The sequence below is a fragment of the Nasonia vitripennis genome, chromosome 2 (genome assembly GCF_009193385.2).
Source record: "Nasonia vitripennis strain AsymCx chromosome 2, Nvit_psr_1.1, whole genome shotgun sequence".
Taxonomy (NCBI): Eukaryota; Metazoa; Arthropoda; class Insecta; order Hymenoptera; family Pteromalidae; genus Nasonia; species Nasonia vitripennis.
In genome coordinates, this window is record NC_045758.1 from 11,397,220 (window position 1) to 11,412,304 (window position 15,085).

At 46.2% G+C, this 15,085-nt stretch overlaps 1 protein-coding gene across 1 annotated transcript in view; it reads right to left on the bottom strand.

The window, feature by feature from the left end:
• Positions 1-4,409, bottom strand: part of LOC100123387 (homeobox protein cut) — a 112,669-nt gene extending 108,260 nt beyond the window's left edge. The window contains exon 1 of the mRNA XM_031923675.2: positions 3,946-4,409. The gene's annotated coding sequence lies outside the window, so the exon portion shown is untranslated. The remainder of the gene's footprint in view (positions 1-3,945) is intronic.
• Between the last annotated feature and the right edge of the window lie 10,676 nt (positions 4,410-15,085).

The following is a 15,085-nucleotide window of genomic DNA, read 5'->3' on the forward strand; positions in this document are numbered from 1 at the left end:
TGCTCGATATAAAAGAAAGTCTAAGATAATTAGATGCGAATATCAATGAGCCGGAGCATCGGTCGCCGCATCGACTAAGGGCAATACCTTACTCGTCGCCCGTATCTGAAAGTCGACTTTTTATTCCAAGATCGAGAAGACAGGGACTACTTATTGATTCCCGACACGTCGCGCATCGCGCAAAGGGGCAGCAGCAGCATATAATAAAGGACCCGTCGCGCATATAGGCATCCGCGCGTTATGAATACATCGTGACCGATATTTATCGCGGGGTAACGCCCACGAAAGTACACGACAACGGGCTGTCGGCGCTGCTTTACGATCACCCGGTATAGAGCACGAGGATTAGTTTGTCAACGCCTGCGCGTCTACTATGTGCAGCGAGAGAGCCGTCTGCAGCAGTCCAACTTTCCCCGTTCAAATTGGTCTATTCCAAGGCAGCAGCGACTGCGAGAGAGAGAGAGAGAGAGAGAGAGAGAGAGAGAGAGAGAGAGAGAGAGAGAGAAAGAGAGAGACGCAGCTCCTTCTTGAACTCTAAAATATGGCTTTGTAGGCGCAAAACCACGCGAATTATCCTCGTAAACGACTCGTCGAACCTTGCCATCAACTTTGCCTCACTTTTACGCAAGGCCTTTCCAGCTCTTGTCGCGGTAATTCGGGCCTTTTCAAAAGCGTGCTAAATATAATAACCGCGCGGCTTTTTTTACAACGCAACGAGCGAAATATCAGTGATTAGCGGAACGAAACAATGAGATTTTTTTCCGAGTGTGATTCTTCTAAAATTTCGATTACGCAAAAGCATAACCGGATAGTTTTTCTCGTTTAATCGGCGCAGTCAAGAAGTCTCGTATTTTCCCAGTCGCGATCCTTCTCAAGCGAGCAGCAGTTTTATAAATAAAAAGAAACCGATTCCTCCAAGGCTTTGACAGATAAAGAAAAAAAGGTTACTAGCCCCGGACTCTCTTTTTTATCACGAGCGAGCGAGCGAGCGGAAAGTCGAGCGTCGCCCGATTCCGGGAATCCAGCGGCGTGATTTTTCGCACGCAAAACAATTACGGAGGCTCGACGACGGAGAGTGGATTGACTGAAGACGTCGGGCTTGAAATTCCGCTGATGATGGGAGAGCAGCGCGGCGCAGTCGCACGCTACTCAATACCCTTTCGCGATAAAGGCGACGGAGGCGGAGGAGGACTCGTATTATTCGCGATTGTAACAATATCTCGGGCGAATGATGCGCGGCGCACGGGGCATCATCAGCGAGAGAGCTAGCGCGTACAGTGCACGCCGGCCAAGTTCAAGAGCCGCGCTCAGGGACACGACTCTGTGTGCGCGCGCGCGCACTCGCTCGCCTCTTCCCTTCGAGTCTTCTGCCCTGGCTGCAGCAGCTCTCGCGCGCGCGCCTGTCTCTCTCTCTCTCTCTCTCTCTCTCACTCTTTCTCGTACTCATACACACCGCGATGCGCTTTCGCGTAAGCGAATTTTTCCGAGAGCGAAGCCCCGGATAAGATAGAGCGACAGGAGAGCAAGAGCCATGAGAAGAAAGAGACGGGCGCTCGCTCTGTCTTTCTTGCTCGTTCGCGCGAGTCTTCTCTCTTTCTTGTCAGATGCGAGTTTTTTCCTCTCTTTAATTGTTTCGAAGATAAAGTGCGCAGCGCTCATGACGGGTATCGCTCTCGCGAAGTAACGAGGAGAAATTATTGTGCAATTTTAAATAATGCTTTAATTGTACCGCGATGATGCCGAGGGTTTCATCGAAATGTCTAGCTGTCAAAATTTTTCAAATTTACCGGCACTTACAACTTGTTTATCGCTTTGTTGGCTCGAGTGCTCCGCATCGTGTCATATTTTTTGAAATATCGCGCTAATTAAAAATCAAATTCTGCCGAGATGTGACCAAGTACACCGAGTTGCTGTTAATATATAGGGGGAAGTCGACCTTAGCGAGCGGAAAAGTTCCTACAGCTACACTCTCGTTATCGCGCGGACTTCTCTGTATTATCGGTACAAAGGTTCTTGCTTCTTTATGCCGGACTATAGGCAACGAGAGAAGTTGGTTGACCGCTCTCGCGCTCACTCTCCCTCTCCGACTCAAAGTCCGCGTGGCACAAGATAAATGCTAGAGTATATGTTCGTCGTGTACTATACGAGACAATCAAGAATATCCACGAGAGCTATATGGTCACGTAGAGAGCAGTCAGCCGTGTTTCGACTTTGAATCCCGGGCAATAAACGCGCGCCGTGGCGAATATTCCTAAAGTGCGAGACGCTTTTAACGAGCGGCAGGAAAGATTAATTCCGCGCAAAATATTTTTATAGCTGCGCACACTCGCGCGCTGTCCGAAAAAAATTTCTGTAACTCGGGCTCGTTACGAAAAATTGTCACACGCGCGCGCGCCGAAAACGAGCCGGGCGCGGATATTTGCATGAGAAGCATCGGAGCAGGGGCACCGGTGTATGTATATAGTTAGAGCTGCGCACAGTCATCTCTCGAAAATTGATTTTAAAAAAGCGATACACGAAGTGGCCGAGGCGCACATACGTACGCGCACGAGCTCCCTTTGATCTTCCTATTTCCAGGTGAATTTGTCGGCGAGCAGCCTGGGCTACCACTGCCGCGTATACGTATACATGATTCATCGCAATTCCCTTTCGAGTCACGAAAGCCGATAAAATCATCGGGTCGCGCGCTCGCGATCTACCTGAACTTTGTCGTCCGAGCGCGATCAACGGCGCATGGTCGTCTCCGTCTCTCTCGTTGTAATAATACGCGTGTCGCCGCGCGCGCGAGCCGCCGAGAAAGGAGCAGCCGTCAAAGTGAGCGCGAGCCGCGGCGGTTTACGTGAGCCACATAAAAAGCTGCTTCTGCCGCTGCTGCTCCTCCACACGCCCGGAGGACACTTGTGCATGAGTATTTTCACCGATCGCCGATATACGCGGGACTCGCTCTTTCTCTTTTCCCCTCGAGATCACTTTCGGGATTTTTCCTCGGCGAGGCTCTCTCTCTCTCTCTCTCTCTCTCTCTCTCGTACATACGTCACTTTTGCGGCCTTTTTTCTTTGTTGTTATTCGCTTGTTTATTCACAGCACGAGAACAGACTCACTAATAAATGTGGCCGCTCGTCTAATTACGCAACGAGCTCGCGGTATGTCTGACGGGACTTTTGCTAGTTGAAGATGTCACCCATCGTATATAAAGAGACTGCAAACGATTTCACGACCGGCAGAATGAAAATAAACCGTTTTGATAATTCTTTGATCTTATCCGTCGAGCACAATTTTTCGTAAACTTCTTGGAGTGATTCTCGGAATTCGCGTCTGGCTACACGTGGTAAAAATGTAAAATATTTTTTTCGTCCACTTGATCAATTGAATTATAAATTCCACTGCATCCGAAAATATTTACCGCGAGCGTCTGCGAGAACGCAAACAGACAAACTTTCGCAGTCACGAATTAAATTTCGAACATAACAACAACGATACATCAACGACTTTTAATGACTCGAGGTCGAGGCAAAAAGTAAATCATATCTCTCTCTCTCTCTCTCTCTCTCTCTCTCTCTCTCTCTCTCTCTCTCTCTCTCTTTCTCCGCTGCGCGCTGGTACGCAGGTATTGTACGAGTAGGGAAAAACCTTCGAGTTGCACGACTATAATACATACATCGCGCGAAATGAAATATTTGATATTCGCCTTAATACTTGTCACAGAGCACAATATTCACTGGTAGGTATACATGAAACGCTGTCGCAGGTCCCGGGACCTTCTGCTCGCGCTCGTCACTGCCTGATGCTTAAACGCGTGCAAGGTTTTCCTTTTTCTCGCTCTTTCTCTGTATTTATCGAGTGGTCGCACTGTCATTCGCTCTCTACCGCGAGGAAGAGGAGGAGGATTCGCCTATGAGACCTGGGCTCGGCTCGTCAGTGTGTATGTGTGTGCGAGCTACGTACTGGCTGGGTTGTTTCTCTCCGGAGAATCCTGGACCTCGATGTCCTCTGCGCACCAAGTAGCAGTGTCGTCGCTGCTTTCGCTGGACGACCTCGACTCTCTTCTCTCCGAATGGTCCTCGCGAGCACGCACACGTATATGCACCTGTGTGTGAGCTGTCAGTGTGAACTTGTAAGAACCGAGATTCTGACAATTGTCAGCGTGTCGGTGCGTGTATATATGAATGTCGAGTGAGGCGTGTGTGGGTAAAGTGCCCGCTGTATATTACGCTGCACAGTAGTGTGTGTATACGGAGCGAGAGAGAGAGAGAGAGAGAGAGAGAGCACGGGCGGTAGGGAGCGAGAACCGCGCGTGTGCTGCTGCTCTCTCATCGGGCTCCTGCTAGGCCTGTGTTCTGACCGAGACTAAACTCGAGCGCGCAGGCTGCAGCCCTCGGCAGTCATCCCTCGCCGAGTGCCGCTTTACGCACTTTCCGCACCCCGCGGCAAAAGTATTGTCCGTCGCGCGCGGCCCTTTCCCCCTGCCGGCAGGCCCGATTCCATCGCAACACGGTCGGGCCCCGGGCCCACGGCTTCTCGTTCAAGTGCTCGGGTCCACGGTCGGATTTTGTCAGCGCGCGATAAGAGCGAGAAACGCGAGCAGCCGCGAAAATCGCTCGCGACTCCCGGACGAAAATTCGGCAGGGCGCCGCGAAGGGAAAGCACGAGTCGCGGCCGTAGTGTGGCGCCGCCGGACGGTCGTCGCACGAATCACCGGGGCTCTGCGGAGCGGGGCGCGCGCGCATCGCGCAACTCGCGCCGAGCGGGGGTGGCACCCCCCACCTTCGCGGCCTACCCCCACGCTTCGTCTGCCGATTCTCCAGTCCTCCCCCGCGCGCTCGACGGGAGAGCAGCTCTATCTATATAGGCGGCTCCATCGCTCGGCTATATCGGTGCGCCTCTCTCTCGCTCGCACCGCGGGGGACTCGATGTGCTGATCGGGGGATGCTGCGCGCGGCCGAGTGGCTCTCGCGCGCGTATTGGAAGTATCGGTGACTTCAACGGGATGTGATCGGAAAAGAGGGTGACTGCAGCGACGGGCTGCGGCCGCACGCGCCGCCGGCTTATACCTACTATGCGGCACCCCATCGAGCATATGTTGGCATACGGATTGCTTTCTGCAAGTAGGGCAAGTGGGGTGTGTGTATATATAGTGGACAGTCTCTGCGTGGGGATTCTTTGTTTGTTTATTATTTCAGGGCACTGATTGCGTGGCCTTAATATTCTGAATGTACGTGATTTTCCTTTGAGTTACTATTGCGCGATCAAAGTGTTTTCTTTATAAAAATATTTTCACTTCGTTATTGCAAATAAAGTATCGATTAATGCCGTTGGCGTCAGAGTTTATGAAATACTACTGCAATTCAAAGTTTACAAAAAAGTTTAGTATCCTACTTTGGAGCCATAGTGCATCGAGGGACGCTAATTTGTGAATTATTGAACAGAAAATGAATTTTAGAGATAATTTACGAAGGCCGATCAATTTGAAACTTTGAAGGTATTGACGAATCGACATTGAGAATATTGAAAGTAAGCGCAGCACTGAACATGCGTCGACACACCTGACAAAAAATCAATAACCGAAAATAATAAACAAACAAATTATTCAAATCGAGCAAACTGATCAACATAAATAAGTTTACGAACAACATGTGTGGTAACTCTAAACGAGACGTGATATTATTCAATCACCAGATATTCATAATAGATTCACGTAATAAATTATCCCTTCTATAGATTAACCCTTCTACCGTGGGAAGAACCGATATTATAATTTTAAAACACTGTATCAGGCGAAACGCGCTGACTCAGAGCTTTGGGAAACATTATATCAACAGTAGCCATTACTTTTTGCAAATATTATTTCACATTACCATACAATAAAAAATGTTAGTGATAACAAAGCAAAATAGTTAAATCCAAACTTTAAAAAATTTTTTTTTTGTTTACCCGGAGAGTTGGAGAAATGCTTAATGCACCATGAGAGTAGCCGTGCGAGGCTCCCCGTGTGTGAGACTATCCTGGCGAGGGATAACACCAGGCATACTCACTAAAACTCCACATCTCATAGGGCCGCGTCTTAAGCTATTCTAGTCGTCAACTAGTCTTGTAAACAACCGACCAACAAAAAACTTTTAAATTAGATTTTCAAATAAAAGTATCAATTAAAAAGGACTATCGATATTGATGAATCGCAATAATAGCAACAATATGAGTCAAGCGACGTTTCCCATTGCGATCTCATCGGGAGTTAAAGCTCGAACAGTAGCGTTGTGGAAGGGGTGAACGCGGGCATGCGTCCAGAGCGCCAGATCTTGGGCGCAGGTTTTCGTCCCCCTCCGTACCCCCACCGCCAGCCAACACCAACACATCGGCGCGATCGGACTGTAGCACGACTCCCTACTTTTTCCAGACTGAACTTCCCGCTTCAAAGTCCTCGAATATCCTCGACACTTCGAAAATCTTGTTATTTCAAATATTACGCGCCTAATGGCAAGGAGAAAAATTCTAAGATTTTTGAATGGTCAAGGACATTTATCGGGATTTTTTGCCTGGAAATTTTATTTTAGATAAAAAAATGAAATTTCCAGGATATTTATTTTGCTCTGCCTAGTAATAAAATATTTTGGAATGAAACTCTAAATTTCCAAGAGTGATTAGTTCACTCTAAAAAGAAGTGATCAGTAATATCACTCAAGTTTGAGTCATAACATGATCCAATATTATAGAGTGACTCTAGCTATAGAGTCATAAAAATGACTAAAAGTAATCGAGTGATAAAATTTTCCTGCTCTGAATCACTCGATGCTGGAGTGATGTCGCACGGAAAATAATTCAAATTTAAAAGGTATAAATTGACTTATCTAATAATCAAATGTTAGTGACATTATGCAAGTATTGTTGATTTTATTTATTAATTATTGTTCATATATTATTAACTTTAGTTAATATGTAAAGTAGTTGATATATTCGATCCGAAAGTCTGTGTACACATGCGTCCTGTTTGGATGAATGGTTAGTGTACTCGACTGTCAAGCTGGGGGTCCAGGTTCAAATCACGTCGCCGTCAAAAAATTTTAATTTCCTTAATTCTCTATACTAAATCAATACATTAGGTAATAATAATATAAATGCATGAATAATAAATTAATAATAATACGAACAGTAAATTAAATAATGAGTTAATAAATAATGAATCTAAAATATAATAGTAAAAATAAATAAATTTTTGAAAATTTATCTTTTTTTAAAAGTTACTCGCAGCGTGATGATAAACATACATTTTTAATTATTTTTAGGTTAGGTTTGTAGTATTAGTAGAAATATCATATCACTCAAGGATTTGAGTGACATGAATCACTCTTGAAAAAAGTTACTTTTCACTCTATTCCGACTGGCTCTGTTTTATGTTCCCAAAAGAGTGATATTTGACTCTATTAGAGTGATTTTTCACTCTTGTACATTTATAGAGAAAATATGATTAAAAAAATGTATGCAAGTCTTAACTTACCGTCTTGTTACAAACACTTTAGTACAGAAGAAGGGCATAGACACTATTTTCGTCACGATGTTATACGTAACGAATCGTCGATGTCGCGTCTCATAACAAATCGATTCATATTTTCCGCCCTTTATGATTCAAATCAGCTCTCCAAGAGTACACTCACGCACACACCGATATAATATATCACGCACATAGATAGAAAGACAGAGCATTTAAAATCGAAAGGCAGCTCGAATAAATGAAAGGCCGATATATGCGTTCGGCTTCGAGTATAGAGATCCAGCATAAGCACTTCCGGCTCAAGTCTCGCAGGACTCGGTGTACGACTACGCGACGACGAGAGAGAGAGAGAGAGAGAGAGAGAGAGAGAGAGAGAGAGAGAGAGAGAGAGAGAGAGAGAGAGAGAGAGAGAGAGTGAGTGAGAGAGAGGAAGCGGGTAGCGGGAACGATTAGATCAAGATTGAGGCTCTTAGGTGCAGGCGGCGCGTGAGTTGCACTCGCCTTCGTGTGTGTGTGTGGGGGGTGCGTATGAGTATGGGTACGTCTCAGGAGAACCTGCAGCGGCGCTGTGCGAGATATTCACGGTCAAAACGCGGTAGTGACTTTGCTCGTGATATATATCGCACGCGCCGCGAACGCCTCTCTCTCTCTCTCTCACTGAGTATTATTGTAACTCTTGGTTTCTTGGAAATTCGTCGCGCGACATTTGTTTGATTTCGGCAAGTGAACGTGAACGCTTTTTCGGCTCTTTGAACTTTGGGTTTTTCTCTCACTCTCTTTTTCTCCCTCTCTCGTCGCACTTTCCTGCTTGTGCGGTTCGCAAATTTCTTAGAATTCATCAAAAAGTTTTGTAAATCGAGCGTGCATTCACGCAGGAAAATAAACGTCGAGGATGTGCGAGCGCACACGCATGAGTTGATTTCCGATACACAAATAAGGCAAACACAAATATTTGCCTCGCAATAAGCATCGGATATTAACAAATAATGCAATGAAACGAACCGTAGCATATCCAAGTGGTTATACAGTATGTGTGCAGTGGCTTTACGACTCGACGATCATAACGACTGGCGATGTAGGCCAGGATGTCCATGGAATCGTATTTCGCATTACGCGCGACACTTAACACCGCGTCAGAGTCATAGACGGAATAGACGATTACAAGCGATATCACTTCATATTCGCAGAATTCAAGGCAACGTGCTGCAGCGCTAATTCATATATAATATACGTGTTCGATTCCGAGCTCTGATACATCCTGCAGATACACCCTTCGTTGGTGTTTAATTAATATGTAACGCGACGATCTCTCGCAACAATTAATTAATTTTTATTGTTCGATTATTTGAATAGTTCAATAAATGCTCGAGGCTAATAATTTTGTATTCTTTTCATGCGCGCACACATACATATAGCCACATGCAATTACAATTAATTGAGCTACGTTTCATTCGTTGGTTCTATTCTATTTTTCTCCTGTGGAAACGCTCACGCCATTCCGAATCAAATATTTTTTTTATAGATAACATCGAATGTCGGTATATTATAGCACTTAAATGGGTCAGTAAGTTTCCGATTCTGTCTGACCGCATTGAACGAACAATCGTGCGCAAGTGTAATCATTATACGTCGTTATAAGCTGAGTCCGTTGATGTTGCAGAAATAATAAAAATTCAAGCTGCTTCCGTTGTGAATCAGGAAGATTGAATCAGGCGAATCATTTAATTCGATTTTCAACGGCTAAAGTTTGTGCGTTACACGTGTTGTGCCGGCGCGTGAGGAACAATAAACATAATACACGTCTGAACGCACCTTTCGTAATGAAAGGTGCGCATACGCACTTTGGCTCGTAATTTCCGTAAACATATTGCGTTTCGACGATAATTCCAGTTGCGTGCAGCGGTCACCACGCAAACTCGAGCGTTCAGCTCGTCAAGCGGAAACTTCGATAGCATTTTTAAGAGGCGCATATGTATATTGTAAATGATTTCCACTTACCATTCGTTGTATCAGCTCTCTGATGATGTTGATGATGTTAATTATATATTGTACAAATAAAAATTCTACTCACCGAATACCAGCGCGTATACTACCTGAAACAAACCAAGAATAAACAAAATGTTAATTAAAATTTTTAAACTGCGCACAAGTAAATAGATTCAAATAGTGTATCGAACGTTTTGATATAGCAGTGCTGCGAGTCTAATGCTAGGAGGTGATCATAGGTGTAAAATTATAGAGCAAAATCCGGTTTTTAGCATACGCAAAGGATTGATTAAGTCGAAAGCGCTGGGAAAGTAAAGTACGTATTACTAAACATCAACGCAGGCCCGAAAGATTGTCATTTGAAAATCGCGAAGTATATTAGCTAGACCGGTTTCCGGTTTAGATCATCTCTCGGAGCTATTGAGGGAGCGCAACTACGAGAGCGATTGTTATTGTGATCATGTGCGCATCTCGGATCGAGACGATTTCCTCAGTAGCGTTCTCTTTCTCTTTATCTCTCTCTCTCTCTCTCTCTCTCTCTCTCTCTCTCTCTCTCTCTCTCTCTCTATCTCTCTCTCTCATTAGCCCCCAACCCGGTGGCCGCTGCTGTGGCTTGAGTGTTTGTGTGCTGCTGCACCCCTTCGTGATGTGCCGACAGTGAGTTATGTGTGAAAATTCCCCGGGCTCTGGGCGCTGCTCTACATGTGCGCGAGCGCGCTAAAAGCCGCATCGACGTTTAATTTTTCTTATGCTAATTAAAAACGCGATAACGACATATATCATACTGAAGCGCGAGCGCGTACGCGCATCAGCCATGCGAGCAACAAGTTTAGCTTGATCGATCTCTTAAATGTGTGCGTTGTGCGCGCTTTTTATTAATGCTTTGTCAGTTTCTTTTTCGTCTAATGATAATGAGAAAATGATATACGCACGGTCATTGTTTGAGCTCTCGAATAAAATAATTTTGGCATCCTCTCACATTTCGAGAATTTCGTTTCAAAAAGTTGATAAAACGAAAGGGAGTCGTCAGAAGGAGTTGATAAAGAGATAATCACTCGAATTTAAAATGCATAATTTTAAATAAAAACTCGTCACTTGTTAAACTCGGTGAAAATAAAATTCTCGATTTCAAGCCGCAGGTAAGTATATTAAAGTCCGCTTTGATAATTCGCAACGCGAAAGAACGATTGTCAGGAATAATTGGAACGAGTAGCAAACTGTCGACAGCAGATGATACCGCATCTATCGAGCGAGCAAAGAGGATGAAGCGTTCTAGCGTGCACTTGCCGGGATATAACCCACTACGACGAAGCGCCGTTTTCGGGCAATCATTTCAGCGCGAGCGCGGCATATTGCAAAACAATTGGCGCTTGCTCGCAAGTTGCGTTGCGGTTAAACAAATTGTTCCTGACGAAACGCCGCGTATTACTGCAGTAGCAGCAGTGGCAGCAGCGAAGACTCGGACGATGACGATCCGTTAATTCACGAAGTAAAGCTAGAGGGGAAGGGAGAAGAACATTTCGCGCGCTCGAGAGCGTAAATAAGCATTCTCGTCCGCTAAACAATCACGCGACGCGCGCTTGTGTAATAATTTACTCGTTTTTCATTTCGAGTGAATCGTTGACGGCAGCCTCATCGCGTACGTATATTTACTAAATTCCCATGTAAGCCGTTGTTCGCCGTAATCGCAAATATAATTCAACAAGCGCACGCTGATGCTCCGTTCTCATACGCCCGAAATGCAAACTTTCCAGAGCGTCGAATTATGTAAGTGTGTACATTTAATGGTATGCGTGCACGACGCGTATTAAAAGCTCCTTTCTTGCATTGTATTTCTCCCTTTGGCAGCCGTATTGTGTGCGTCGAAACGTAGAAAGTGAGTGAGCGAGATCACGACAATAAGAGGCGTTTAATAATCAATGCGCGCGAGCAAGCTGGCTCTCTCTTTCTCTGTGATAATTATGAATCTCGTCTTAAGGGTGTCGGCTAGTGGGGCGAGTGAGTATGCTAAAACGAGCAGCGCGCGCGCGCGCTCGCAGTTACATCCTCGAGAGATCAGCCGGAGACGAGATCCTTTATGCGCGTATACGTATCGGGCGTGAACTGGTTTCGAACAATGAGGTCGTCTATAATACTGGTTTGCCGACGACGAGCGGCCAGTCCTCGGACGAGTACTTCGATTCGCACTCGATTATTTCGCAATTTCGATATGCTAATCAGCTGTTCGACTGTGGAGAAAGGCGAGCAAAGAAAGAGAGCAATAACGCGTGCGACATGAAACTAATACGAGCGGTCTTCTAAAGCTTTTGCAGCAGCTCCGCATCGGGATTAGGGTTGTGTTTCAGATGCTTTCTCACGTTCCTCCGCCCTTTTCTCCGTCTCTTTCCACTACTTTACTCTCTCGCGGCTGCTAGCTGCTGATGCTGTCGCTTGCTCGCGTTTCCTTTCCGGTCGAAGCTTCATTAAGTCGCGCAAAGTTCGTTAACTCGATTCGATATCGTGTTTGCTCTCTTCGGCTCTTGCTCTTTTTCTGTCGCTTTCATCTTTATTCTCGGCGTGCAAAGTCGGCAGATCAGGTTCTCTGTTTTTGCCGAGTGTCGCAGGTCGTCAGCGCTACTCGGATGCTTGGATCGAATTAGAATCACACGTGTAATAATTTATTTTCTGCGACATAAAATTTTCATTCATATCTTTGGCTGACAACTCTTTGTAACGTCACAAAGGTAAAGTTCCGCAGTCTCTTTTGTCCCCTAGAGCGACCTGAAGATAAAAAAACTACTTAAATATTGCATCAATAAAGCCCAAAAAACGGCTATTGAAAAGCCCGGTGTCGTGTCGGCGATCAGGAAATCTCGAGTAGAGGACGCGTTGCAGCCGCTTGGCCGTAAATACAGAGTGGGATAGCTGCCCGGAGGCTCGGGTGTATATCCTGGGAACACTTGGAGCTATCTGTCAATCCACTCGTTGGATATAAAGGAGATTCGGATTAATGGTTTGCATCGACTATCGAAAGCCACTAGGCAGACGGAGAGAGAGCGCGCGCGCAGGATAACGTGAAAGCGGCGGCGGCGGCGATCACAATGCTTCCGATACAATGAGAGGAAATATCCAAGATATGCAAACTAGCCCGCGTTCTGATCATCTTCGAAAGGTCGTAGGGTGGGCTAGCTAGCTCGCGCGCTTCTAGGGGGAAGGGGGGGAGAGAGAGAGAGAGAGAGAGAGAGAGAGAGAGCGAGAGGGGAGCTCGAATATCCCGAGGAGGGCAGAAGAAGGGTTCGAAGACGAACACATGTTCGAGGCATTTGCATACCTCCCGGGCAATTTGCATACGAAGAAATTTGCATCGTACGTGCATTCTCGCGAGCGACCCGAGCTCAAACGTATACACGCTCCTTTCACCTCTGCAGCTCGATCCTTCTCCTGTTCTCTCTCTCTCTCTCTCTCTCTCTCTCTCTCTCTCTCTCTCTCTCTCTCTCCCTCTCGCTCTGTCGCGCGGATGCGTCGCCGAAAAGAGAGTAAGTATAGCTTCGGATGCAGCGGTATCAGCGGCAGCAGCAGCCCTTCGGAGTAGGAATAATAAATTAAGGGATAAAATGTTGCTAATGCTTTTATATGCAGAGATCCGCGGATAATGCGCGCGCGACACTGGCCCGCTTAAATTCCCAGCACTCGGGCTAATGTATTATTTATTCACGGGCGGACCGCGCATGTCACCGCCAATCTGTTGCGAACTCAAGTGGCCTTCGATTGTGTGTGCGTGCGTGTGCGCGTATATTGGAGCAGCCGCTCAATATGATCAATAGCGACCTGCTCTCATTGTCACTTGGAGCCCGAGCTCGAGCGCCTGAAAACACAATCGGATAATAAACACTCGATGGGATTCATTAAAATCCTATCTGGGGATTATTGATTCGGCGAACCTTCTAGATTGGCCTCAAGTGCGTCTATTACGTAGAATTTTATTTACGCATACAGCTAATTAATACAAATGGAGCTTCTATGAATGAAACGGGCGAATGGAAATATTTTTGTTTTTCTGGTTGTTGTTGAAGTCCAATTATGCAACAGAGGCCAAAAACCGGAAACCAGCAGTTCTTCGACCTCGAGCGAAGAACGATATCATCCTGAAGCTGAACTCGTTCGGTACAAGACTAGCGAATGGAAGCAGAATAAGACGACGAGAGAGTGGATAGCTCGGCAGCACAGTGTAAAGATACGTGGCGGACAAGGCGCTGAATTCATCTTCGCGGTGGACTCTTAGAAGTGTTTCTACCTGTGTCCCGGCTTTGTTGGAAACGTTGCGGCGGTGGCGGCATCGTGTCACGTTTCCAATTTCACGGCGCTCTTCCACGTGCGGACGTCGCGTCGCTGAGGCTTGACGACAACGACAAGGAGAGCCTGAATGGATATCGCTTTTCGTCCAAAACGCGCCAGCACGCATTTCTTCTGATCCACATAGATACGTGTATAGCGGACGCCGGGGCTAGTCTGCTCTCTCTCTTTCTCTCTCCGTTACGCGCCGTGGCGCAGGGAGACGCCCGCGCGACAATGGAAACTGGAAGCTTTACCTGCGCAGCGACTTTTCCGCTCTCGATTTCTATCGCGCGGGCGTTACATAGCGCGCGAACAATGCCCAGACCTTCTCCTTCTGCCCCTGCCTATTTTACGCATTGTGTCCCCACAGAGCAGCGCATTGACTTTTCTTATGCGGAGGCCATACAAAATTTTGACGGTCATCGAAGTATTGCGCGCGGAGACTCGGGAGCATTGAACTTCGTCTCCGCGATAAAAGGGTAATTCATAAAAAGCGTCACTCGTCTGCTGGCTGCGTGTGGGAGTTGGAGTAAATCAATTTTTATAGATACGAGCTGCAGCTTCTTGTGCGCTTTTGTGTAGAAATATAAAAAGCCTTGATGGCTTCAATTTCATCTGGGCTTATTTTATATCAACGACAAAAAATCTTCGAGCACTGTTGCCCCCATACGTTTTTATAACGACGTCATTCTTTTATGCAGAATTTAATAGTCAATAAAGTCGATGAAGGTAAATCTTCGCATTGATAACTGCGATTCTGTGAATTAGATTCCAAGTTTAAAAGCAGTTCAGTCGAACCGGTGAATAATAAAATGGTTTTTGGCATGTGTAAATTTTGCATTCCCACAGGAGTAAATCTTCGTGCCATCTGCAGCAGCATCAACAACAGCAGCGAGTCTTCTTTTGATGTATCATCCTCCCGTGCTCGCATCTCTCTCTCTCTGTCTCTTTTTCTCTCTCTCTCTCTCTCTCTCTCTCTCTCTTTCTCTCTCTCTCTCTCTCTCGTTGGTTCTCACATATCGGAAGTGGCACTGAATTTTTTTAAATATGCACACATTAAGAGCGAGAGAAAAGCCGAGAGATCCAAGCTCGTAATGCTAATCCGGCACTCATCGATCCGCAACCCTTTTCTTCAGCGCGGCCTGATCGAAAGACAGAGAAGAAGCGACCTTGGCCTGTCCCTCCACCTGGCTCAATAAAAGAGCTCCCCCTCTATACTCTCTCCACCGTCATCCCGATGCCACGACGTGTCTCTGCCTATACATATACATATACATAATACACATAAGCACACCGCAG